Raw genomic sequence first — 25,031 nt, 5'->3', positions numbered from 1 at the left:
AAGTTCCATGATATACAGAGTTTTAAAAAAGAGAAAGAATTTGAAGGTGAATAGATTTTTCACTGTATGACTTAATGTTATTTAATGCAATGATTTTGGACAATTTAAAGCCACATCATGAAACAGTGTATTAGATAAACTGTAAGTATCCATTCAATTATAAAACTAACTGTAAATATCTATAATTTATGTACAAAAATACATATGGAGGTATTCTTTTTTGAGAATATCCCACTACTCTGTACAGATCTTCTTTCTAAAATGTTGGATTTTATGATTTTATACTAAATGCAATGTGAATCCATAGATCAACTCTGAAGAATCAAAACTTGAACATTTCATTCTTTACTTTCTGAATTAATACTAATGAGGCTTCTGATTGAACCTGATCTGTTTAATATTTTGTGCCAATTTATTTTGCCAGTACAAGTTTCTTATATTCCCTTAATTTCCATTATACTTGTTTTTTTTTAAGATTCAACTTGGCAGTAAGGGGAAAATTTGTGAAACAGAACATTCTGTATAACAATTCTATAGTGCTTTGCTAAGTATAAAACCATGTAATTAATGTTTTCATTTTAATGACATAGATTTCAATTTTCTGGAGCATTGTGTCTTCATGAAGCAGAGTTTTAAGCATCTAAAACATACCTTACTTGGTTTGCTTTATCTTTGCTGTTTGATTACTTAAAAATTTTTTTTCACCTTTTATTTTATAGTACACTAAAACAAAGATGTTAACCCAAAGTATGTGATTTCATTAAAGATGATAGGTTGTCATTACCTTGCTGAAATGTGCTATTGTCCTGAAGCTATTTTATTCTACCTTTCCAGGCTGTCAGATTCAGTTAAACCTGATAATTAAACCTATAAAATAAGACCTGTTTTTTCACCTGAAAGTGACTTCTAACATTGGAGAAAGTTGCCTTTTAAATCTAGAATTATAAAGTTTGTCTGTTTAAGCCTCAGGAGACTAGAGCTACTGGCTCAAAAGCTGGCAATAAAATGCCATATCTTGTTGAGATATTTTGCTAGAGAGCATTTTTCTGTTGCTTTTATGAAAACTGAATATTTATTTTTCATGTGTTCTTTGTTAAATAAATGTTTAATTCATTTACCAGCAGAAGTGTTTCATAAATGCTATCTTTATTTTATAACATTGTAATCTATCAACTCTACAAACATCGTTTAGTATTGGTTTTTCTTTTAACCTTTTTGTTGACAATTTAAAAATGAAACTACCCCTGAACTTATACATAACTAAGTCAGTTATTCTTGGTAAAATGGGATGTTCAAGAGAGTGATAAAGAAGGGAAATCAGTCTAAGGCATGACTTTGTGAAAAACACTATAATGAGAATACAATGACTTGACTCTTTGTTTAGTATTTTTTACATGCCAGGAGCTGTTTTATCCATCAGGAATATTATAGCAAATTAGACAAGGATGGGCCTCATTTTTGTAAAGCTTACATTATAGTGGAGGAGAAAATTAAAAATAATATATTTTCAGGTACTAACTAGTTGCATGAATCAAAAGGAAAGTGATAGAAGCAGAAGGTGATATACGTAGCTACTGTAGATTAAATGATCAACAAAGTCACTCTGATAAGTTGGCACCTGAGCTAAAGCCTCAAGAAGGAGAAAGACCCCATCATGTGGCTATCTGGAGGGAGAAGAGAGTGGCAGGTTCAGGCAAAGTTTGGGGCTGAGAATTAAGCAAGTGCATAGGCACTGGGGTGGGAAGTTTCTTTTACAAAAACAGAAAGCAGCTCACCTTAGTCACTAAGGTAAAGAAAAGTCTACAGTGAGGTAGAGAGATGGGCAAGTGGTCATATCATGCAGGACCTTGTAGGTCATGATAAAAAGTTTGCATTTTAGACAAGTGTAAGGAGAAAACCATTAGAGGTTTCACAGGGGAGTGATTTGAACTGATTAAATTGGAACAAGATTGTTTTTGCCTCTTTTTTTTGAAAAATGGGTTTTAGAGGGGAAAGACTACAAGAAGGGTCAACTTGGTAGACTATTGCAGGACCCCTGGAAAGATGATGATGGCTTGGACTGGGTGGGATAGGACTAGTGAAGATGGAGAGAAGCAGATGGATGTGAGATATGTCCAAAAAGTGCTACTGACAGCACTTGCTGATGAATTTGAAGTGGAAGGAGAGACGAGGAGAGAAATCAAGGTTGACTCCTAGATTTGGGGCTTGTTTATTTGAGTGGTTGGTGTACTGTTTACTGATAGGAGACAAATAGTGGTGGAGCAGGTTTTAAGGTGGAAACTCTAAGAGTTCCTTTTTGGATGTATTAATTTTAAGATGCCTTTAGACAAGCAAGTGGACATGTCCCATGGACCACTGCATAGTCAAGCCTGGAGTTTAAGGTACAGGTCAGAGCTGGAGATAGGAATTTTGGACACACTGGCATCTAGCTAATACTTTTTTAGTAGTACTAAATGAAGTCATTAAACTGATCTTAAATATCATTTCAAGAGTTTATATAGAATAGAATTTAATTTATGACCATAAGGCCTCAGCAAAAACTCAAAGTAGGCTCTTCTATTTTCACAAACCATAATCAAAATATCATTTAAGTGTAACTGGAAACCCTGGAGGAGTTGAAGACTCGGGGTCTAAAAGTGCTTTAATTATACAACTAAATTGGGATTATTTAAACTCCAATTCAGTAATGGTGCTTAGCAGGTTCTTCTGTGCTTCTGAGTGTATTCTGTTTAAGGTGGGATTCTTTCTCTAACTCAATGCTCTAAATTTTTACAAGTTCCTCACTCATTCATTCAAAGCTCAACCTGATAGTATACGAGATAAAATTCCTCCCTACATTCTTCAGTGGGCCTGAATAATATCCAAGCAATCTCTAAATTGCAGAAGAGTAGAAGATACACTTATTTTGAAACCCCCAAAATGCTGAGATCTATCCTGAAGTTTTGCCCCTGACCTCAAAACTTCCAGCCATGCCCACAAATTATATACAAAAGGCCACGTGGTATCTGTTCACTTTAAACATCGCAGTGTGAAATGGTCAGTTAAGTTCCAGGATAAATTTTTGGAGAAGCAGAAATTCTGTTTTCAGACCTCTCCAGATGAGAGATTATGAAGTTCCATTAAAAGAAAGTATCCAGAAGATTCCTTATTGGCACACTAGACAGATTGTCAATATGTTTTTTAAAAAGACTCACCTAAAGGACGGTCAAAAGATAAAGAAATCCTAGACAGAGACAGCCTCAATCCTTTCAGAACACTCTCAAGGGCCTGGTTTCCTAAATGAAATCTTGCCAAGTATTTTAAAATATCATTATTTTCATCTTGGGCTAAATCTGGGGAACGCTTCTTCCATAGGGAAGAGAACTCAGAGGATAAAGGGAATTAACATGTCCACTTCAAGTGGGCATCTACAAATATATCACTCATTTATATGTCTCCTCCAGCTGTCAAACCATGTGCTGATTATTTGGATTTTCAAAAATCAAAAAGAATGTGGCTACTCCACAAAGATGGAGCTGCACAAACCACTTTTTAATTTTTATTATCTGCGATATTAGGATTCAAATGAGCTAACCTGGAAGGGTTCATACATGAACCTTTTCACAAAATGATCATGGAACAAGAAAAGGACTTGGACAAGTTCTGAGTTTCTGAATCTTTGGATTCCACAGGCGGGGAAGGATATTCTTATTAGTCTTCACTAGCCCAAATCAATCTTAGAATTCCATACAGTGGATGAAGAAACAAGAAGGGAGTCTAAAAATGCATTTAAACAGTAAGTAAAATATGGTCTTGGATGATGGATGAATATCCCAACTACAGCCAAATGAAAAATAATGATATAGAAGGCCCTGAGAGCAATGTCCTCTCTCTCCTCCATCTTCACACCAGTAGGTCAGAATTTATTAAATAAGAATTAAAAAAAGGTAACAAAATGGAAAAAGAGATTATAGACTTGAGGGAGCTTAAATACCAGGTTCCAAATTTCAAAGGATTGCACTGGTGCATTCAGCAGAAAAAGACAACTATGTAATGTTCTAAGAAAAGTAAAAGATGAAGAAATATCACATAGGTTAGGTTATTTGGCAATAAACACTTAATTGTTTTAATTTTTTGACTAACTATATACTGTTCTGAATGCTCATACATTCTCTGTGGTCTATTTTTCCTATTCTGGCCTCCTTCCAAATTCACCCTCACCCCCACCTTGCAGAGTGCTGCAGTCTTGTAGTCTGGCTGCCATGACAAAATACATAGACTGGGGATTTAAACCAAAGAAATTTATTTCCTCACAAATGTGGAGGCTGGAAGTCCAAGACCAAGGTGCTGGCAGGTGGACTCTCTCCTTGGCTAGCAGATGACTGCCCTTTTGCTGGTCTTCACATGGTCACCTCCAGCACATGCACATACCTGGTGTCTCTTTCTCTTCTTAGAAGGACACCAGTCATATTAGATTTGGTCCTCATTCTAATGGTTCATTTTAATTTAATCACTTTTTGAAAGGCCTTATTTCCAGAAACAGTTACATTCTGAGTTACCAGGAGTTGGAACATCAACATGTAAATTATGGGGGTCACAATTCATCCATAACTCAGCCTTAAGCATGGCTGATTTGTTTTTTCCTAATCTTGAAATAACAGAATCTTGATGTAAGACTTCCTTCTCAACTGTAAGAAACCCCCTGGCTCAGGTCTGGTTTGAATACCTATCAAGGAGTTTTCATTTTCTTAGTGCAATCACTGAATCAAGTCTTTGCAATCTGACTTGAAGCAACACCAGATAAACAAAACAGCTCTTTCCAAAACTCTCAATAAACTCTTGTGGCCAAATCCAAGGACCATTTCTTCATTCTACCCCGTCCAGTATGCAGCACTGGACACTGTAGCTGCCACTTCCTTTGGGAAGTGCGCTCCTGCCTTGGGGACAATGACTTTACACTCTAAAGGGCTCCTTCTTTTCTGTTAAGCTCTTCCTAGTCAAGCCTTCTATTTTTGCTCCTGTTTCTGAGGTCCAGGCTCACTCTTCTGGTGTGTTCTGTTGTCTTTTTCCTTAAGAAAACTCTGTCATTTGAACTGATTCAGTCACAACCTCCTATATAGGTAGCTAAATTGCCTACCTTGAACTGCCCCAGAATTTGGGGTCTCTTACATTCACCTCTAGGCTCTTCATCTGCAATATATTCAGCTCAAACTCAGCATATGTAGCACCATATTCTTCTTTCCCACAAACTAGTGCCCTCTCTTGCCTTTTTTTTTTTTACTTCTGTGTGAGACACTCAGGCTTGAAGCTTAGTGTTATCTCTGGTCATTCACTAATATATTATACACATGTTTATAGAGCCCCTGCTGGAAGGCACACACTGTGATGCAGGCACCTAGTGAATGAAATAGACATAGTGCTTAGCCATACAATTAGCCATTGCTCTTGGTCTAGGCAAACCCTCTCTTTCATGCCCCATAGCCTGTCACTAAATTCCATAAATCTTGCCTTTTATACATCTCTCTGGCTCATCTCTCTCTCTTTTTACAATTCCCTGCTGTCAAAATGAACCTCTTCTTTCTTATGGATTTCATCACACTTAGATTGATATGATAACCTCCAAGCTAATCCTACACCTCTAATCTCCACAGACATGATCCTCATCACCTAGTCTCTGCAGAACATCATGACAACATTACCTTTTAACATTCAGTATTGTCCCTGTCACTCCTTGAAGACATTTTTCAGTGAGTATACTGGCCCTCTGATAAATAAAATCCAAACTCCAGAGCTGGGAAGGCTGGAGGGGAAGTATATTGACTGGAATTCTTGCTTTGCCACTTCAATGTTTGGTATCCCCAAGCAAGTCATTTACCTTTCTGGGCCTGTTAGGATTTATTATGGTATTGAATTTTAAGGATTAAAAATGGTAACAAGCTCATAGGATTGTCACAAAGAATACTATCACATGCTATTAGTACTGTCACGACCACTCTCCAGAGTACAAGCTAGTGCCTACGAAGCACTTCATATGCAGGGTGCTGTGATCATTGCTTACTATTCAGTAGCTCATTTAATGTTCACTCCATATACCAACTGTGACACTGGGGGAAGTTTCTTAACCACTCTATGGCTTTTTAATTTCAAAATGGAGTGAATGTGATGATACATGCAAATTACAGCACCTGGCGCAGAGTATGCGCTCTATAATGGTACTATGACCCTTTCTCTGAATCACATATTATTGCTCATGGATAGGCTGTAAAAAATGAGTATGTCACAAGCGTATCCATCTTATATTTCTTAACCTAGATTGATGAGATGCCAGTAAGAAAGGAACCTTGTTTTGTATCAGTTTTCCTAGCAGGAGCAAACAGCAAATAGAAAACACAATAAACCCTTGCTCAGTGAATGGCAATGAATGAATTACCAGGTAATACTCTTATCTATAAAGGTACATACTCTTTACTTAAAGTTGGGATCCAGAACATTTTTGAGAGTAGCCTTTGTTCTTTGGTTTACATCACAGGTAGCCTTTTTCCTTTCATAACATAGTAAATTTGCTCTCACCTAGCCCTATAATTGTAGTAATAGAGATTGTCTAAATTTATCTAAGACCATAAATATTCCTCTTCTCACACCTCCTCCAATAAAATTAGCGTTTTCAGAAGAAAAAGAAACTTACAGGAGGGGAAACCCTCAATTCATCCCAAGAAAGTCTTGAAAGATTTCATTTCTATTTGAATTCAATACATAATCAGAGATTATATATGGGTTAATGAGTACCAGAAATAAAGCTAATTAAGATTCTGTCTCTTTTGCAGAAAATAAAATAGATTCAGCATAAATCAGTCTTCCAAACCTTTTACTGATATAATTACTAAATGTAAATATTTATGAGTATACAGACAACATTCAGTGTCATTTAAAACATCAGACAGCTATTGCTGCAACAAAGGAAATCAGGAAATAGAACATTAAGAGCTTCCCACAGATCATTTGCTCATCATGTTTATGTGAGAGATAATCAGGATGTCCCTATTAATAGACTTATCACACTGAAGTGGTACAAGGAACCAAAATGTTTGCATTGCTTCACAGTTAAATAGAAAATGTAATAAAATAATGTTTTTGTTTATCCAAAATTTCCTTTAATAAACACAGCTCTTTACTCTGGGTTCCAGTTTTTCCTCAAATTAATGAAAAGGGAACTGAATAGGTTTCCATCCTTTTTTAACATCTTTTTGAGGAAATATATCCTTATGATATTTTTAACAGAAAATTATAAGGCTGGCATACTTTTCAGTAATTTTCAGCTTTATTTTCCTATGTTTAGTTTTAGTTAACCAAATTTAAAATTCAATTTCCCATATGAACCTCTATGTAGATGTCTAAAATGTAAAACAGTTAATAGCAGAGCTGTTTGGATGGAAACTTCTTTGGGATGGCAATGTTGAGCTCCACCTATTCCCTCCCCAACCTAAACCCTCCCACCCTCATAAGGAAGATGTCCTGAGGAACCCTGGGGGTCCATGTAACCCTTTTTGAATAGCTCTGGACTAAATGGTCATTGATCACTCCCAGCTCTAAATTCTATTTTTCTATGACAGTATGGTTGTTAAACACAACCTACAAAAATACGGTGCCATTTAGTAGAGTCTATGAGGTGAATTATAAATCATAAAGTTGAACATTTTCCCCTTTACCAGTATTTTGTGCTTCAGCTCACATTATCTGTGTTGCAAGCCACAGCCCTCTGCTGGTGGCACATGTTTACTTTAAAGTTATCTGACTTCCTCTGAACAGTTTCTGTAAATACTGATCTTAAGCTATCAACTGCCCCCATATCACCTTCATGTACTTGTGTGGATGGTTTCCAGACCCTTCAAATTAAACCTTTTCATTTATTCCTTTTTTTGAAAAGGTCATTTCATTAAACTTGACCCTTATTTCAGTTTACTCAGGTCACTTGAGATCATAATGCAGTCACCTAATGCATTAATTTATCCTCCAACTAATGTCATTTACAAGATTGATGAAGGTATCTTCTTTAAAGTAAAGCATCCCAGGTCCCACCTCGTGCCTAATGAATCACAATTTCCAACAGCAGATCCAAGTAGCTCTGTTATTCCAACGATCCCCAGGTGATCTGGATGTTTGGGAACCACTCCTTAGTCATAGGCAGCAGGGAGTAGCTCAGGACCAAGGACAGAGACCATCTGACCCCACCCTGGTTAATTTTAAGCCATAATTTATTCAAAACAACTCAGCCACTTAAGAATCCACTAGCTCTGTCCTTTTCTAAATTACTTTCGTCAAAGTTGAAAACAAGAATTTGAGTGACTTTCTCAAAAATCTTACATCTAGATGTTTCTGTTCAATATATTTTTCTGTTCTAACCGTAATGTTTAACCAGAGGCAGTGAAGTCAATACCTCTACTGTGCCTCCTTCCTTCTCTGTGTGCCATAAGCCATCTATCCATTTGGTTATCTGTCCTAGAATTTGGTATGGTATTGACATTAAGCTCCTGAATCTATAAGTTGTACTATTTACTTACTCCCTCTCCTCCACTTTTTAAAGCATCACTGATATCCAAGCAAGCTGAAAAACTCTCTTAACACCTTGCATAGAAGTGTAAATTCATCCAGAACAGGATAAATGGACTCATCTAGATTTCTCATCTAGATTTCTAACAGCTCACCTTTATGTGCCTTTAATATCTGTAGCAATGGTGTGTTCTACATTTCTAGACCTATGGTCACTTTCTTTGACAGAGAAAATAGAAAAACCAAAATGAAACAAAACAGGAGCTGAGTATGGGAGAGCTTTTGCAGGTAGTGACTCCAATATTGTTATTAGTCAATATTATTTGTTAACATTTTTTTCACCTCTCCAAATCAATGAATCTGTTTCTTCAAGGATAATAGGGGCAACAGCAGTAATAAGGTAGTAGTGATAAATTTCCTTTTAATATTTAATGCTCCTCCTCATTACCATGCATGTTTTTCACGCATGGTACAGGCAATGAATGTAAACAGAAGGTTATTTAAAAGATTCTGAGAAGAAAGAAAGAAATACTACTATGTGAGCCTTGTAACACTTTCACAATTCCTGCTAGTCTGGACATTCCCTTAGGGCAAAGACCATCTTATTCAGGGCTGTATACTGGATCTAAACAGTACAGAACTAAGCTGGGTTCAAAGAATATCCAAATGAGCAAGTAAATAAATTATTACATGCATACAGAGCAGTCCTTGTTTAATCCCTACAATGCACCATGAGTTAGCTATCGTTGTCTACCTTATAGATGAAGAAAATGATGCTAGGAAGGGTTAAGTGACTTGCTTAAGGTCACAGATTCCGTGTGAGAACAGCATCCCAAGCCTATGTATTTCAATGGTCAGATCATGAATACACCTCATCTGTCAGTAAACCACGGTATCAAGAGAATTGAGTTTGATTTTTTGTTCAGTCATCTACCAGCTACAGACATTGGGATAGTATCCGAAACCTCTAAATTCCCAGTATTTTCATTCAACAAGAAAAAAAAAAACAAAGAGAAATAAATGCTGCTAGCCCTGCTTACCTACGAAGGTTGCTTTAACACTCAAAGCAGATAATGTGTGGTCAAACTTGAGGGATTACCACCACTACCACTCATTATCATCACCATCATCTCTCAAATCTTCCCTAGAATAAAGTGCATAAATACCCAAATGTCAAAGGGTTATTTCCTACTGTAACACAGTTGCCGTGCAAGAGAAAAAAAACTTTAAATTGCAGTACCAGATAGCAATAAGACAAGAAATAATCATGGCGAAAAACACTGGTTTCCAACAGTTAAGTATATAAGAACATTACTATGGATGGCATAAAACTAAAAATTGTATTTGCTATCATGCAGATTAGCTGCTTATGAACACACATTATTGAAACTCTTGTCCTACTTCTTACTACCCAGTCTCCATATTCAGGGAACTGTTTGGATAATTCTGTTGGTGTTAACACTCACTTTCCTCAGGAATCATTCAGATAATGGCTTTGGCTCTCTATGAAATTTTGTCTTATTACTTGTCTGGTAAGAGGCTGAAGGTATAGAGTAATTTTAGATTTAAGGAAGTGATAGGAACAGAGTTCAGAAATGGAATAATTTTATTGGCATCTCTGGCTAGAGGCTGAGAAATCTCTGTTCATTATTTGGGTCTTAGAATGAAAGTCACCTCCTCATGGAAGCCTTCCTTGACCCTCTCACCCCTTTAACAAAGCTGGTTAGCATCCCCTGCCCAGAACCCAATACTTCCTCCTTGTAGTATTCATCATAATTATGCAATAGAGTTAATTTTGTGTGATTATTCTGGATCAGTCCCACCAGACTGTAAGGTCCTTAAAGGTAAATGCAAGTCTATCCATTCTCATATTTTTCCAGGGTTTAATATCAGGTTTGTAACATGGGTTGTAACATGGTTAGGCTCCTAATTTTTTAAAAATTAAAGACATCTGCTCTTTCTGCCACCTTGGAGCCTCTGGAGGCCTGCTGGGAACAGGACATCCAAACTAACGAACAGTCTGGAAGGCTGTGGTCCAAGGCCATTTTTACTGGCTATACGTGGGGTCTCCGGAACCAAAAGGAGCTCACAGCTCTTCTTAAAACCAAAGGTATTTATGCTCAAGATTAAACTGAATTCTGTCTAGGTGAGATGTACTTGTGTGTCCAAAGCAAAGAACAACACAGTGACTCCTGGTGGCAAACCAAACAAAACCAGAGTCATCTGGGGAAGGTAACCTGTGCTCATGGGAACAGTGGAGTGATTTGTGCCAAATTCTGAAGCAACCTTCCTGCTAACGCCATTGGACACAGAATCCATGTGATGTACCCTTGAAGGATTTAAAGTTATTATAAAGTAAATAAATAAAGTGGGTTTGTTCTGTTTAAAAAAAAAATTAAAGCTATCAATGAAGCTAGAATAGAGAAACGACTGTACTGTTTATCTCAGGAAACCTGCTTCCTAGCATGGTGCCTGTCACTTGGAGGCTGCTCAGCTAATGTGAGCAAAAAAAAGGCTAATCTCTCTGTTTGGGTCAGAATAGGCTTGGTTTTTACAATAGAAACAAACAACAGCTATATCAGATTAGTTTTAAAACAGCAAAGGTTTATTTCTTATCCATGTTATATGTCCATCATGTGTTGGGCTCTGCTTCACATACACACTCAGGGACATAGTCTGATTGTGGCTTAACCATCATCTGAAACAGCTCTGGTTATGGTGGCAGGGGGAAGATGGCAGGGAAAAGCTACACCCTCTCATATCCTGTCAGAAGGGGCATGCATCAGTCTCACTCACACTTTATTGACCATTCTAGCCAATTCACTATACCTAAATTCAAAGGAATGGGGAAAAGAATTCCTCCTGTATTCAATATTAAGTAATACATATGGGCAAATAATAATAATATCTCATCTCCCCCCAAAACAATTGTTGAACACATTCTAATAATACTAGCTATTTTTCTTGAGTTGCCCCCATAAGTCTACCCATTTATTATTTTACATAACAATACAGTATCTGTATACACTATTTGTATATATCTATCACATATGTATATGACATAGACATATGTGTATGACTCACATATGTCTATCCATAGGAAGACAAAACTGAAGTTTCAGGTTTATGATCTGTAACAACCATAACTGCAACCAAAGCTACCATCCACGTGTACTGTGTGGCACAGTTTACACGCTGTATCTCAATCATCCTGTGAGGAGTAATGTGAAGTGGACACCTGCTGCCTTGATCTGCTATCCTTTTGCGTTCTTCAGGTAAGACCACTCCAATTTATGTTCAGGGAGCCATAGTCCTTTATTGCACACAGCCTTGCAGGTATGACTGCAACAGAAGATTGCCTTCCCCTGACCAAGATGTAGACATAAAACCCAGAAGAGGCCGTTGAGACTCTTGGAGATTTGAAAACCTCCAAAGGATGGAATAGGAAAATACTTACAACCATATACTCCAGTAGTGGCACTCTAAAGTATTCACTAACTTATTCCAATAATTAATGCCCATTATATGCCAGGAAACATCCTGGTATTTCAGCAGTGTACCAAATACACATATATCCTGCCTCCATGGAATTTACAGGAAATAGAGTGGAAGTAACAGGGCTGTTTTATATAGGACAGTTAGCAATGCTTCCAAATAGGGTGACTTCAAAACAGGATGAGTCAGGGAGGCAGCCACTTCTGAACGAGGCAGAGGAGTCAACCATGTGAGCATCAGAGGACAGCATTCAAGGCCAGGGGAGATAGCGAGTACCCAGACCCCAGAGCAGACACGAACTTAGTCTGTTCAAGGAACATCAAGGAGGCCAATGTGCCACACAAGGGCGAGGACGTTACACAGTGAGTTTGGAAATCTAGCCATAATGTGGAGTTCTACAGGTCAAAATGAAGACCTTGGACTTTATTTTTCATGTAATGGAAGGTCATTACAGGTTTCAATGAAGACTGACATGTTTTTATTTTTTTGACATAATCTGATTGTTGTGTGTGGCACAGAAGTGGGGCAGGCGCACTCTTTTCTTTTTCCTGGGAGATGGGAAAAGAGCTCGTCACAATGTCCAGCTGAGGCAGGAGAGCTTCTCGGTCTGTGAATCATGCTGGGGAGTGAGAACTGGGTGAGCTCAGGACACAGGCTGAAGGCAAAACGGAAAGAATCTGCTGACGGACAGGAGGGGAGGCATGAGCGAAATATGGCGAAGGGGGCTGCACAACTTTTGGCCAGAGGAAGTAGGTGGAAGGACAAATAGGAATTTCTGGGGTTTGGAGGGATAATCAAGTTTTATTTTGTAATTGTTGATCTTGAGATGCTTATTTACCTCCAGGTAGATGTAGAATGGTAGTTGGACATATACAGCTGGATTTCAGAAGAGGGGTAGCAACTAGGCTTTATATTTGGGGATCTGGTAAGACTGGCTGTTAATTTCTAATTCATAAATCTCCAGGGCTCCCCAGAATTTATTCTGATTCTTTCTGAATCTGCTTCTTTACATTTTTGCTGAATCTACAAGTGACTCTATAATCTTCAAATAAATTCTACATCTTGTGTTTCAAAGCAAATCTCTGTGCTTGCAACCAAGACCCTGAGACATATTACTATTTTTATACTCATTCTACAAATATGGAGACTGAAGTTCATAAAGGTTAAGAAACTTCACTAAAATCACAAAGATAATAAGGGGCAGACCCAAGACTTAAAGCCAGGTATGTTTGCAAGACAACACCTCTCTAAAGGCAGAGCATTCATCAAGCAGTTGCTCTCCATGTAGTCTCCTTAGCAAAGTCTTCAAAGGCTTGGGCCCACCGGTGCTGTTCAAAGTGGCTTCACTGTGGTGAGGAGAGGCAGGGGAGGCAAAACTTCAAACAGAAAAGGATGTCTCTCTGGGAAAGCCAGCAGTTACTGACCTGAGATTTCAAGAGGCATCTCAAGCAACAGGAAGCTTGCCTCTTCTTTCTCAGTGGCATGCTGTGATTTGACATTGAGTTTCTGTTGCAATGTGCAAACAACTCAACTCTTGGTTGAGCTCTCCTAACAGTACAGAGGTTAGTTTGACAAGGAGGGGAAATGTTATTATTCTACAGCCAGGTATAGAATTTTAAATCACACTGAAATTCTCAGAGGCTGATGTACTCTCTTGTTGGAGAATCCGATAAGATATATCAACATGAAGTAAAGAGGACCTGTGGATTTTTTTATGTAGCTTCAGAGTCTCATTAGGTTATTTACTACCTACAAGAAGGAAAGAAGTGCTTCTCTTGTTTGCTGAAGTGCTCCACAGACTCCAGCACAGTGTCTGTGCTCAACGTTTAATGTATATATTTTGAATAAAAATGTGGAAAATACTTTAATTTTTTAATAAAAAATAAGAGGCTTTAAAAGTTATTGGTATAAAAAGTTAATGGAAGAACATTAAATGGTAGGCTAGGAATCTTATTTTAGACTCTGGGAAGAAGAGGTAGATTTAGTGTGCTTATATTCAATGGTTCCAGTGTCAGACTGCCTGGGTTACCGCGACAGCTCAGCCACAAACTAGTTATGCCAGAGGCTCTGGGCTACAAATGGAGATTCTGGAGAGGCTGGTAAGAGGCCATATAAAGTAAGAGGGGTCTTTGGTCTCAGATGGGGAAGTACCTTCCCATGGGGCCAGGGAACAGAAATGGGATGAGTCCTACAGCAGCAACAGAGATGGAGGCTTCTCACCCTACAGGCACAACCAGGAACAGAGTCAGGACACAGGGTCTGGGACTCTTCAAAGTCAGGAAGTCAACTCCAATTCCAGAGATGTGAGAAACTAGGGCACTGATGTTTAGCATTTGGGCAAGATCATAAAGATTTTTAATAATGATATTTATTATTTGTATAGCATTTTTCACGTGAAACACACTGTTCTAAGCATTTTTTCACATTAAATCATTTTAGTGTTACAAGAACTCTACAGGGGTATAGATAGTATTATTACTCTCATTTTTCAGTGGGGAATCCGAGGCATACAGCAGATAAACATCTTGCAGGTTTCACATAGCTCAGAGGAAGAGGCAAGACTGGGCACGGACTTGTCGACTCTACAGCAAGTCCACTTAACCTCTACATCATAGCACTTGATGTCGGCTTTGCTCACATCGACTGATTTCATTGCTTTCTTTGTCTTAATCTATTAGGAAAATCCTTTTTCCATTTATAAAACTTCTTATGGGATTGTAACAATACAAATATATTTCATACCCAATAAACATGAACGGAGTACCTAATATATACCAGGGACATACACACAGGGACTAGAAAGGTGAGTGAGACCATTCTCACAGGCTCATGAGGAGAGAGGTAGTGGTCACAATTACAAGTGCAGGGAGTCCTCTGGGAGCACAGCAAATGGAGGTGGGCACTGACCAGTGTTCGGGACTCAGGGAAGATGCCACTGCCTACTGACCTTGAATAAATAAGATCATGTTTGTAAAACGTTTACCATAGTGTCTAACACATAGTAAAGTGTTTTATAAATGCCATGCTATAATTTTACCCCTTGAACAAAATTCTAAAGAACACCATAGAGGTTAGCCAAATAGACCATGGTGGTTAATGCGCTCTTGTGATCCCAGTGTCATTTGGTTAAACAAGTTCTAACCACTCTTCCTCAACAGACCCTGTGCTAGTTGCCAGAAATACAGTGAACACAGCAGCCATTGCTGAGTTCATGCAGCTTGCAGATTTCCATCAAAGACAGATATTGAACAAAAAATGACAAGAGTGTAAAGTACTACAGAGGATAAGGATGAGGCACCATAGGACCAATGATTTCATGTCCTATTCCTTGAGGAGATGGATTTGAGCTGAGACCAAGGATGAGTTCGAGAGAATCTGGTGTCCCAGACAAGGGGGCATGCAGAATGGATCACAGGCAGAGGGGCCATAGTATGCCTGTGTCAAAGACCCTGAATCAGAGATGTGAGTTTTCAAGATACTTAGGATCATACAATTACCAACACAGGGTCACAGCTTTGACAAGGTGCTGTTAAGACAAGTGGAAGGCTCGAAGAGAATATGTGCAATGAGGAACTGACCTTCAGGGAAGTCAAAGCAGACTTTCCTGAGGAAGGAGTTTTCTTGCTTAGAGATGGTGGATGAGTCAAAGTTAACTAGGTGGAGAGCCAGGGGAAGAGGGAGACAGAAGCCCGGGCATGAGGAAGAAGATTTGCAAAGGCCTTGTGCCAGGGAAGGGGACTGACCTGGGGAGGCCTAAGAACTGAGGTGAGGAAAATGGAGGGAATAGAGGATGACAAGGAAAGCAGGGCCTGGAATATCAGGGGCTTGCAGGATATGTTAAGAATGTTAAGATTTCTGAGAGTTGTACTGATTTATTCAGGATTTAAGCTGGTGAGTAGTATGTTCAAAATTACATTCTTAAAGCACCACCCTGGTGGATAAATATAGATTGGGAAGTGGAGCCAGTGAAGATGTAGACCATCAGTGGGAAAGCTTTAGCCTGGCTCTGGAAATCTAAATTATTTGGAAAGGGGGTGCCCAGGGCCTGCAGTACATGCTGGCTCGATACTGCAGCAGACTTTGAAGTCTGACAAACCTTGGGTGTGATCCTAGGATATATTATCCTGTGATCTTGGGTGAGTCACTGCATTTGTGAGTTTCTGCTTCCTTACCTACAAAAGGCAATGACATACCCGTTCCCCAGCTTTGCTGTGAAGATCAAAATGGATAATGGATATGAAAGCACTCAACAAATACTGATGGTGGTTATTGTAAGCATGCATGTTAATTGCTTATAAAGCAGGCTCCATTCTGTCTCAAGAAGCTGATGATCATCCCTGCAATATTTTCTAGACTGAGAAGACACTTGAAGAAGAATAATGATAAAAGCAAGTACTGATACAGTGCGAGGCATCTTTCTAAGCACTTAACATACATTAATATATTTATTCCTCACAATAACCCTGTTTGTTATGTGCCTTATTTTCCTTTTGATTATTTACTCCCCTGTGTAGACACCCTCTTTGCCATGTGACTTTGCAGCTTCTCTCGCTAAAGAGGCAGAATATATTTCTCCGCCCTTTGACTTCGGGTTCAAACATGTGAGTTGCTTTGGGCAGAAATAACAGTGGGACAGTTCCAAGCCTGACCTCATGTGCTTCCACTTGTTCTTTTTATGTCTTTGCCACCACCATGAGAAGAGAATCCTCTGCTAGTCTGCCAGTGCAAAGAGGATGAGGGACATGTAGAGCAAACCCTAATCTTCAGTCTAGAGAACCAGCCAAGCCAAGCTCAGCTTGATTACTGACCTCCAAATGACTCTTATTTATGCAATCAATAGCAAACGATCACTGTTTTAAACCTCCAAGTTGTAGGGTAGTTTGTCATGCAGCATTTTTGTGACTATTGCTCAATGCACTCTACAAGATAGTTATCACTACTAGTGCTCATTTTACAAATGAGGACACTGAAGCATGGCGAGTTTAGCAACATACCTAAGTTCTTGCAGCTAATAAGCATCAGAGTTGAGATTTGAACCCAGGCAGTTGGACTTCAGAATCTGTGTTCTTACCTTTCATACAGAACAGCTTAATAACAAAGCCAGATCCTTCAAACTTAAAGTATCAGTTGGTCTTTCTAAATGCAACACAAAGCCCAAAGAGCAAGTAAGTGAAAAACGAGCATTTTACTGCACTATATTTTTGTGCATTAAAAGTCACACAAAAATTATATATCTTCACGCTAAGAAAATGCCGTGCATGGAATACTATCATCAGTACCTTCAGCATAAAACAGCCAGCCTCAGTCACCTACATGCATGCATTAACAGCTCAGAGTGATGTAAAACTTAAGTTTTTCAAGTGGAGGGGATGGTCTGCTTAAAGTGGAGCACTTCCTCCTTAAGTGAGGAGGATTTGAGTCATGAGTGGGTTAGGCAGGAGTGTGACTGCAGAGGGCCTGAATCATCCAATTTATCTGTCCACATCATGATCTAACTATTTATTGGCTAATCTCCAAATCTTCACAGCAGAGCTGGATGACAAAGACTTTATAATCCATCATGAATGTCAAATAAACCTAGAATGTGATGCTTAAAACACAGGAGGTTCAAGACTAAAGTCAGAGGTTCTGTTTTAGCAGGCAGCCCACAGCATTCTTAATTCTAGGCAGCCTCACTAAGTCTCCCTCATTGTCAAGGAAGATGAATAAGGATGATCCATCTTACTCCTGGAAGATGTCTTAACTCCCGTGGGATGACAGAACCTTTACTCCTCTGAATTCCCAAAACATTCTTTTCATGTCTTTCTTACCAGATTATGTTTCCTGAATATGAAAATGATTTTGTGAATTTCTATTTCACCCACAGGACCTTGTATACAGTAGATGTTTGCTCCCATATCTTACCTATTGTAAGTAAAGCTACAATAAACATAGGAGTGCATATATCTTTTCAAACTAGTGATTTTTTTTTCTTCTTTGAGTAAATTCCCAGATGCAGAATTACTGGGTCGTATAGTATTTCTATTTTTAATTTTTTGAGAAATCTCTATACTGCTTTCCCTAGTAGCTACACCAATTTACCTTCTCACCAATAGTGTACAAGGGCTCCCTTTTCTCCACATCCTTGCCAATGCTTGTTATTTGTTTGTTTGTTTGTTTGTTTTTGGTATTAGTCATTCTGACAGGTGTGAGGTGATGTCTCACTGGTGTTTTGATTTGCATTGCCCTGATGATTAGTGATATCAAGCATCTTTTCATGTATCTGTTGGCCCTGTGGGCACTTATCATGGTAAGCATTTAGTAATGTATATAACTGTCAAGTTACTGTGTTGTATATTTGAAACAAATTTAATATTGTCTATCAAATATATTCAATTTAAAATAAAATAAATGCAAAGTCATAATAAAACAAGTGTTTGCTCAATAAACAAATAGATGAATATGGCAAAAGGAAGATATGGTTTTAAAAAGGTACAATGAATGAGGCCTCTGTTGCTCATCACTGTGCCACCAGCACCTGGAACTTAGATGCCTAATAACTATGTGGTAATGAATGAATAAATAGTCAGCACTGCAAAGCAGAGAACTTGGATTGGACTTGACTTTTAGACTGCAGTGTCTTAAAATTCTTCTCCACTGTTTCTGCAAATCTAGATTCCTAGAGCACCTTTGGGTCTTGTGCCACTAACTCTTCAGCTGTCTTTCCATAAATTTTGTATTTACTTCAATTAGTTTGAATTGGATTCTGTTGCTTGAAATCATAGAATCCTAACTGACTGATAAATCAGTATCTCCTCAAAATGTGGCCATGGACTACGTGCACCTCTGAGCCATGGAACTTGGAGATGTGGCATAGACCTCACTCCAGACTTCTGACTCAGAATTTCCAGCAGGCTCTGCCTATTGGACAAGTTCTCCAGAGACTCTTTTGCAATCTTTGAGAGCTATGGGACAGGATAACTTCCAAGGTCCCATCCAACATCAGAAGTCTTCAATTTTATGGGACAAAACTGTAGCTCCTTGCCAAAGCCTGATGACCAGCTCCTCATCACCTCCTTAAGTATACTTCATTCCACTCTCCCCTCAGCTAACCTCTTCCAACCTCCCTGGCATTCTTTCTGTTGGCTCTACCCCGGGACCTTCATGCCTGCTCTCCCCTCAGCCTGGAACTCCCTCTCCAAATCTTCACACATCTGGCTCCTTCTTTGATTCAGGTCCACACAGTGCCACCTCCTCTAGATGCCTAGAGCACCTTTGGGTCTTGTTCCACCAGAGAGCGTGTTTCATACTACATGGCCTACATCACTCTTCAACTTCCATACTGTCCACCATAGCACCTTCGTAGATAGTACTATTAGCATCAGCCACAGTTCATTTGTTTGGTTCCTAGTCTTATCTCTCCTCTACTGAGAATGTAAGTTCCATGGCTGCAGGGACATGCTTCCTCCTGTTTCTGCAATATCACTGGTGCCTAGAACCATACTTATCACATAGCAAGTTCTAAGTAACATTGTTGGATAAAGGGAATCCATGAATATTAGATAGTCTTGAACACTATCCACATACGATCTTACTCTAAAAACAGCCCAGGGTTAATAAAACCAAATGTCACATTTTTTTTTTGATATTCAAAGTCTCTTTAATTTCTAGAGTTCTGTAAAATTTCAGTTTAATCCTTGTGGTTTTTTTTTTGGTATCATTAATCTACAATTACATGAAGGACATTATGTTTATTAGGCTCCCCCCTTCACCAAGTCCCCTCCACATCCCTGTTCACAGTCACTGTCCATCAACATAGTAAGATGCTGTAAAATCACTACTTGTCTTCTCTGTGTTGCACAGCCCTCCCCATGCCCCCTCCACACTATACATGCTAATCATAATGCCCCCTTTCTTTTTTTCCCGCCCTTATCCCTCCCTTCCCACCCGTCCTCCCCAGTCCCTTTCCCTTTGGTAACTATTAGTCCATTCTTGGGTTCTGTGATTCTACTGCTGTTTTGTTCCTTCAGTATTCCTTTGTTCTTATACTCCACATATGAGTGAAATCATTTGGTATTTGTTTTTCTCCGCCTGGCTTATTTCACTGAGCATAATACCCTCTAACTCCATCCATGTTGTTGCAAATGGTAGGATTTGTTTTCTTCTTATGGCTGAATAATATTCCATTGTGTATATGTACCACATCTTCTTTATCCATTCATCTACTGATGGAGACTTAGGTTGCTTCCATTTCTTGGCTATTGTAAATAGTGCAGCGATAGACATAGGGGTGCATCTGTCTTTTTCAAACTTGATTGCTGCGTTCTTAGGGTAAATTCCTAGGAGTGGAATTCCTGGGTCAAATGGTAGGTCTGTTTTGAGCATTTTGATGAACCTCCATACTGCTTTCCACAATGGTTGAACTAATTTACATTCCCACCAGCAGTGTAGGAGGGTTCCCCTTTCTCGCCAACATTTGTCGTCATTTGTCTTTTGGATGGTAGCCATCCTTACTGGTGTGAGATGATATCTCATTGTGGTTTTAATTTGCATTTCTCTGATGACAAACGATGTGGAGCATCTTTTCATGTGTCTGTTGGCCATCTGAATTTATTCTTTAGAGAACTGTCTATTCAGCTCCTCTGCCCATTTTTTAATTGGATTATTTGCTTTTTGTTTGTTGAGGTGTGTGAGCTCTTTATATATTTTAGATGTCAACCCTTTATTGGATCTGTCATTTACGAATATATTCTCCCATACTGTAGGATACCTTTTTGGTCTATTGATTGTGTCCTTTGCTGTACAGAAGCTTTTCAGCTTGATATAGTCCCACCAAATGTCACATTTACTTTTAGATATTTGTCATCTCAGATAACATTTCTCAGTGTATTTGTTCACTGCCCCAAATTTGATCTCTATAGCCTGAAAGCACAGATAAAACCTCACCGTTTCTACTTTAAATACCCTCAACTAAGGAAAACCTGGCCTAAATTTACTTAAAAGCCACAACCTACCAAGAATTCTCCTTTCTTGGATCATCAGAAGAAAGCCAGTTGAAATGATTCCCCAGCTACAGCACACGCACCCTTGATCTGAAGAGCACACGTGCCCTCTCCTGGAGGTTTGCGATATTGCAGCTTGAACTCAAACTGTCAAATGCATTAGGCACCACTGAGTGTCCTATTATCCCCGAAACCAGATGAAGTAAGCAGATGAAAAGAGCAAGACCCGGAACAAATAAATGAGCAGTACTCATGACGTTTACCTGTTCTGGGGGTTAAATTCATGAGGACCAATTGAGCGGATTACTCAGAATTCTGGTGTTGAGACTGAGCACATTTCTTTCTGTGAGACTAACACAGACCAAGGATAAATGGTTATTTTTGGACAATCTAATAAACAAGTGGGATTAAGGAGAGGAAAAAATGCGGAAGGGAGCAAAGTATCTCTGAAGGGGCACAGAGTCAAGAGAGTGAGGACAAGACCTAACACAACATAGCAGGCATCAAATTCCTCATTGGTAAAACAAGGAGGGAATAAGTGATCAGACCTTGACAACATGCCAAGAAATCACTCACTGATGGGCTCTGGAACAGGAGATTCTTGCCCCCACACATGGCTGGTTAAACTATTAATCAGAAGGGGCAAGGATGCTCCAATTTGCTACAGTCCATCTGTCTATCACTTATGCACACACATGCACACTTCTGATTGTGACATCTATGCTGAGTGCAAGCCTCATTTCCATTTAGCACATGAATGACTTTCTAACAGCCTGCATGCTTCATACACTCATGTGACTTGCCTGGTTCCTGCAGGCATCTAACTTTACACTTTTGCCTAATCACTTTGGGATGTTTGGCATAATGTCTTTGGGATGTTCTGCAACATCTCTCCCATCTTCTACCCAACTTACATACACAAAGACACACACACACACACACACACACACACAACTTTAGCAATATGGATTTTCTTTCTCCTTCCATCAAAATACCATAAAGTCTGCAGTTGCCAACAAATGTAAATAAGACAGGGATCCTCTACTCCTTGCCTCCCACCCCCAGCACAGAGCTTGTAGTAGATCCAGTGAGCGTGAAAAGCTAGGGAGACACAGGTCCTTGTTGCAAGGGAAAATCTCCTTCTCCACTCAAAAGTTAATAAGTATGTGTGTGTGTAGAAGGGGATTAACCTACATATTTTCCCTTTCTCTTAATATTTGGAAATACTAAGTATAATTATAAATGTGGAAGGTGTCTTCTGATAAAATTCCTTTCCTAAAATGCTGTAGATGGCATACTACCGTGTAAAATCACGGTATGTTAAATAAGCTCCTCTTACCAGTTTCAGTATGAAGTGATTACAAAAGACCTTCCTTCATTTTAGACATACAATGCCAAGATATTAAGAACAGCTTATATTTAGGATCTGATTAGATTAAATATAATTGGACAAACTCAAAGGATTATTCTAATTTTTTGCATTTCACCTTTATGAGAAAGATAAGAAAAGGAAACTAAAAGACTTATCAAAATGAAGTCAAGATGGCACCTTTTGATACCTAACAGAGGTACAGCCGAATCTTCTATGCTTGTTTGCGCCATCTAGTGGGCAATTGCTCAAAAAGGAGGCAGCAGGTCCTTCGTACTTAAGCCAACAGAAAAATATCCGAGAATGACCTATAATGTCGTTACAAAAGTAAATGAGTGGATGTGGAATTCAGGCAGAGGATAAATAGGCCTTCATAAACTGTCTGTAACAGACCAGAAAGTAGCCTGTCTCCTGCTGAAATTCAAATTGCAAATGCTAGAATTTATCCACAGCAACCAGATGAAAACATTCTTCGACCACAAGTTTGCATTTCATTATTGCCCAATCATATCCTTAGTCTGCTCTCTACTAGTTTCAGTAAGAAAAGAGTAATCATCCATTAAGGAGATAATTCTTTAAGGAAATGGATTATTTAGGGCCAGTTAGAAACCTTACAAATTCACATAAACCAAAGTTGAGCACTTTTTATGTCACCAATTTGTGTTAATTACATTATCTCAATTTTTCTCAATAATTCTGCAAGGTGAGCCCTAGTATTATTCTCATCCTACAGATGAGAAATCAAGGTCTAGATGGATTTAGCATAGAATATGCCTGAAAAACAGAATGGTTCCCGCCACAAAATTATTCCTGAAGTGAAGAGGAATAGTCTTATCTTCATATCACTACCAAGTCTCTCCAGTTACAGGGCACTCCACTGCCAAGTGCCTGGGGGAAGACAACACTTCTGAAGAGACCTTAATCAATCCTACTTTTGGATGCTTATTAAGGTAAGCTGGCGAAGAAATTTAGAACACATTTCATCATACTTTGTATTAATATGACCTCTTAAGGAACAAATATGTGCAAGGAACAAATTGCATTATAAATTATCTCTTAAAATCATTTTTAGAAGTAAAACAAGAAGTTTTACAGTGAATTATATAAAATATACGTACAAGAAAAATGAGAAATTGTCATAGTAAATATGAATGCCTATTTGTGTCTTGGACAAAAATTCCAGAAAAATATTTAAAAGTTCTATATTTAAAAAGTGAAGATCTCTTAAAACTGTATTAGGTGACTCAAAGTTGGCTCTAGTGACAAAAACAAAATAGATGTATGAAAAAAGTCTGAATAAAAAGCTTCAGGAAATGCTACACTGGCAAAACAGTATTTCAAAATTAGTATATTACATTAGGATATAAATCTTTAAAACATATAAGTTTATCCCTCCAGATCTACTTTCCACCTTTCTCTTTCCCAGCCTGTCTCTGAGAGGTGACCTGGATGGACCACATCCATGGGCTCCCTTGGGCTCTGCTTTGGGTTGGATTCAGCCAATGGGAGCCCAGCAGGAGACCAAAGGATGGGAGAGAAGCGAGAATGAGGTCAAGGTATTGATTTCTCAGTCTTGTTCCCTGCAAAGTCACCTCAACCAGGTTATGCCCCTCACTGGAGGTGACCACTCTCTCATGACATCAGCCTCCTTCCACGTTCCACAGGTGCTTCTTCCTGCAACCCTGTGGGTTCCAGGATGGGACCCACTCTGCTGCTATTAACCCCACAACTGCACTACTCCTTGTGGGGCCCCTACACCAAACTATAATCTCCCCTTGTAATGAACCATCTTGTTTGAGTGCATCTGTTTCCCACTGGGATCTGAATACACCAAACAAGGGAGTAAATTAAGTATATTTATTATATGAGACTTGATATTATAATTATGTATTAACCATTCCCTTTACATTTCTATGAGTTTATACATTTAAGTAGTCCAGAACTTTTCCTTATGGATTTTCACATTAGGAAAAAAACAAAATAAAACAGAGCTTCTAAAACCTGTACCCAGGGCTTCCTGACTTGTTAGTTCAAGTGTCTGCCTCTGTACTAACTACAAAACAGATAAGGAGAGAGGAGGTGCTGCAGACAATTGGACAATGGGCGAAAAGTGAAATGGTGTGTTCATTTTCTAAAGTGCTGTTGATAATTCGAGTCTTTTTTTTTAATGCAGGCTTGTTATTGTAAGTGCATTCTGTTGAACACAAGAGGTCTGGTTATTACCTGTTATCAAAATGTCAGGAGGACAGATTTTAAAATGAGATAGATAATATGAGAGAACATACTTCCCATCCATAGAGTCTTTGAAATTGATTACAAATGAATCGCCTCAGAACAGCATCTGAGAGAAGCTGAGAGCTCTTCTAACCATGTACATCTGTGAGGCTTCACTTGGGGTTTGGCTGCATTTACATCACTATAAACTCTGCAATTACAGCTCGAGCAGTTTCCTGCATAGACACAGAGAATGCGAATTGTAACAGCAGGTTTCCTGCCTTGGATTTCTGCCAGGAGCCTGAGTTGCCACCCCAGACATCTGCAGCACATTAGACCATATGCTTCTCATCTCTCAGCACCCTGAACAATGGCCTAAAGCTTGGACAAAACTAATGGCAGAAGCCTTTTCAAGAACTCCTCTAAAGTTAGGCAGTGAATCATGA

General features: G+C 38.8%; 1 protein-coding gene and 1 pseudogene across 1 annotated transcript in view; one reads left to right on the top strand and one right to left on the bottom strand.

Annotated features, from left to right (window-relative positions):
• The window catches only part of SYNPR (synaptoporin), a 265,051-nt gene that overhangs the window by 181,066 nt on the left and 58,954 nt on the right, over window positions 1-25,031 (bottom strand). The window lies entirely within an intron of this gene.
• On the top strand, window positions 2,044-10,869 carry LOC108389566 (large ribosomal subunit protein eL33 pseudogene; annotated as a pseudogene).

This window comes from Manis javanica, chromosome 3 (assembly GCF_040802235.1).
Source record: "Manis javanica isolate MJ-LG chromosome 3, MJ_LKY, whole genome shotgun sequence".
Lineage (NCBI taxonomy): Eukaryota > Metazoa > Chordata > Mammalia > Pholidota > Manidae > Manis > Manis javanica.
This window is presented reverse-complemented; position numbering and strand designations above follow the sequence as displayed.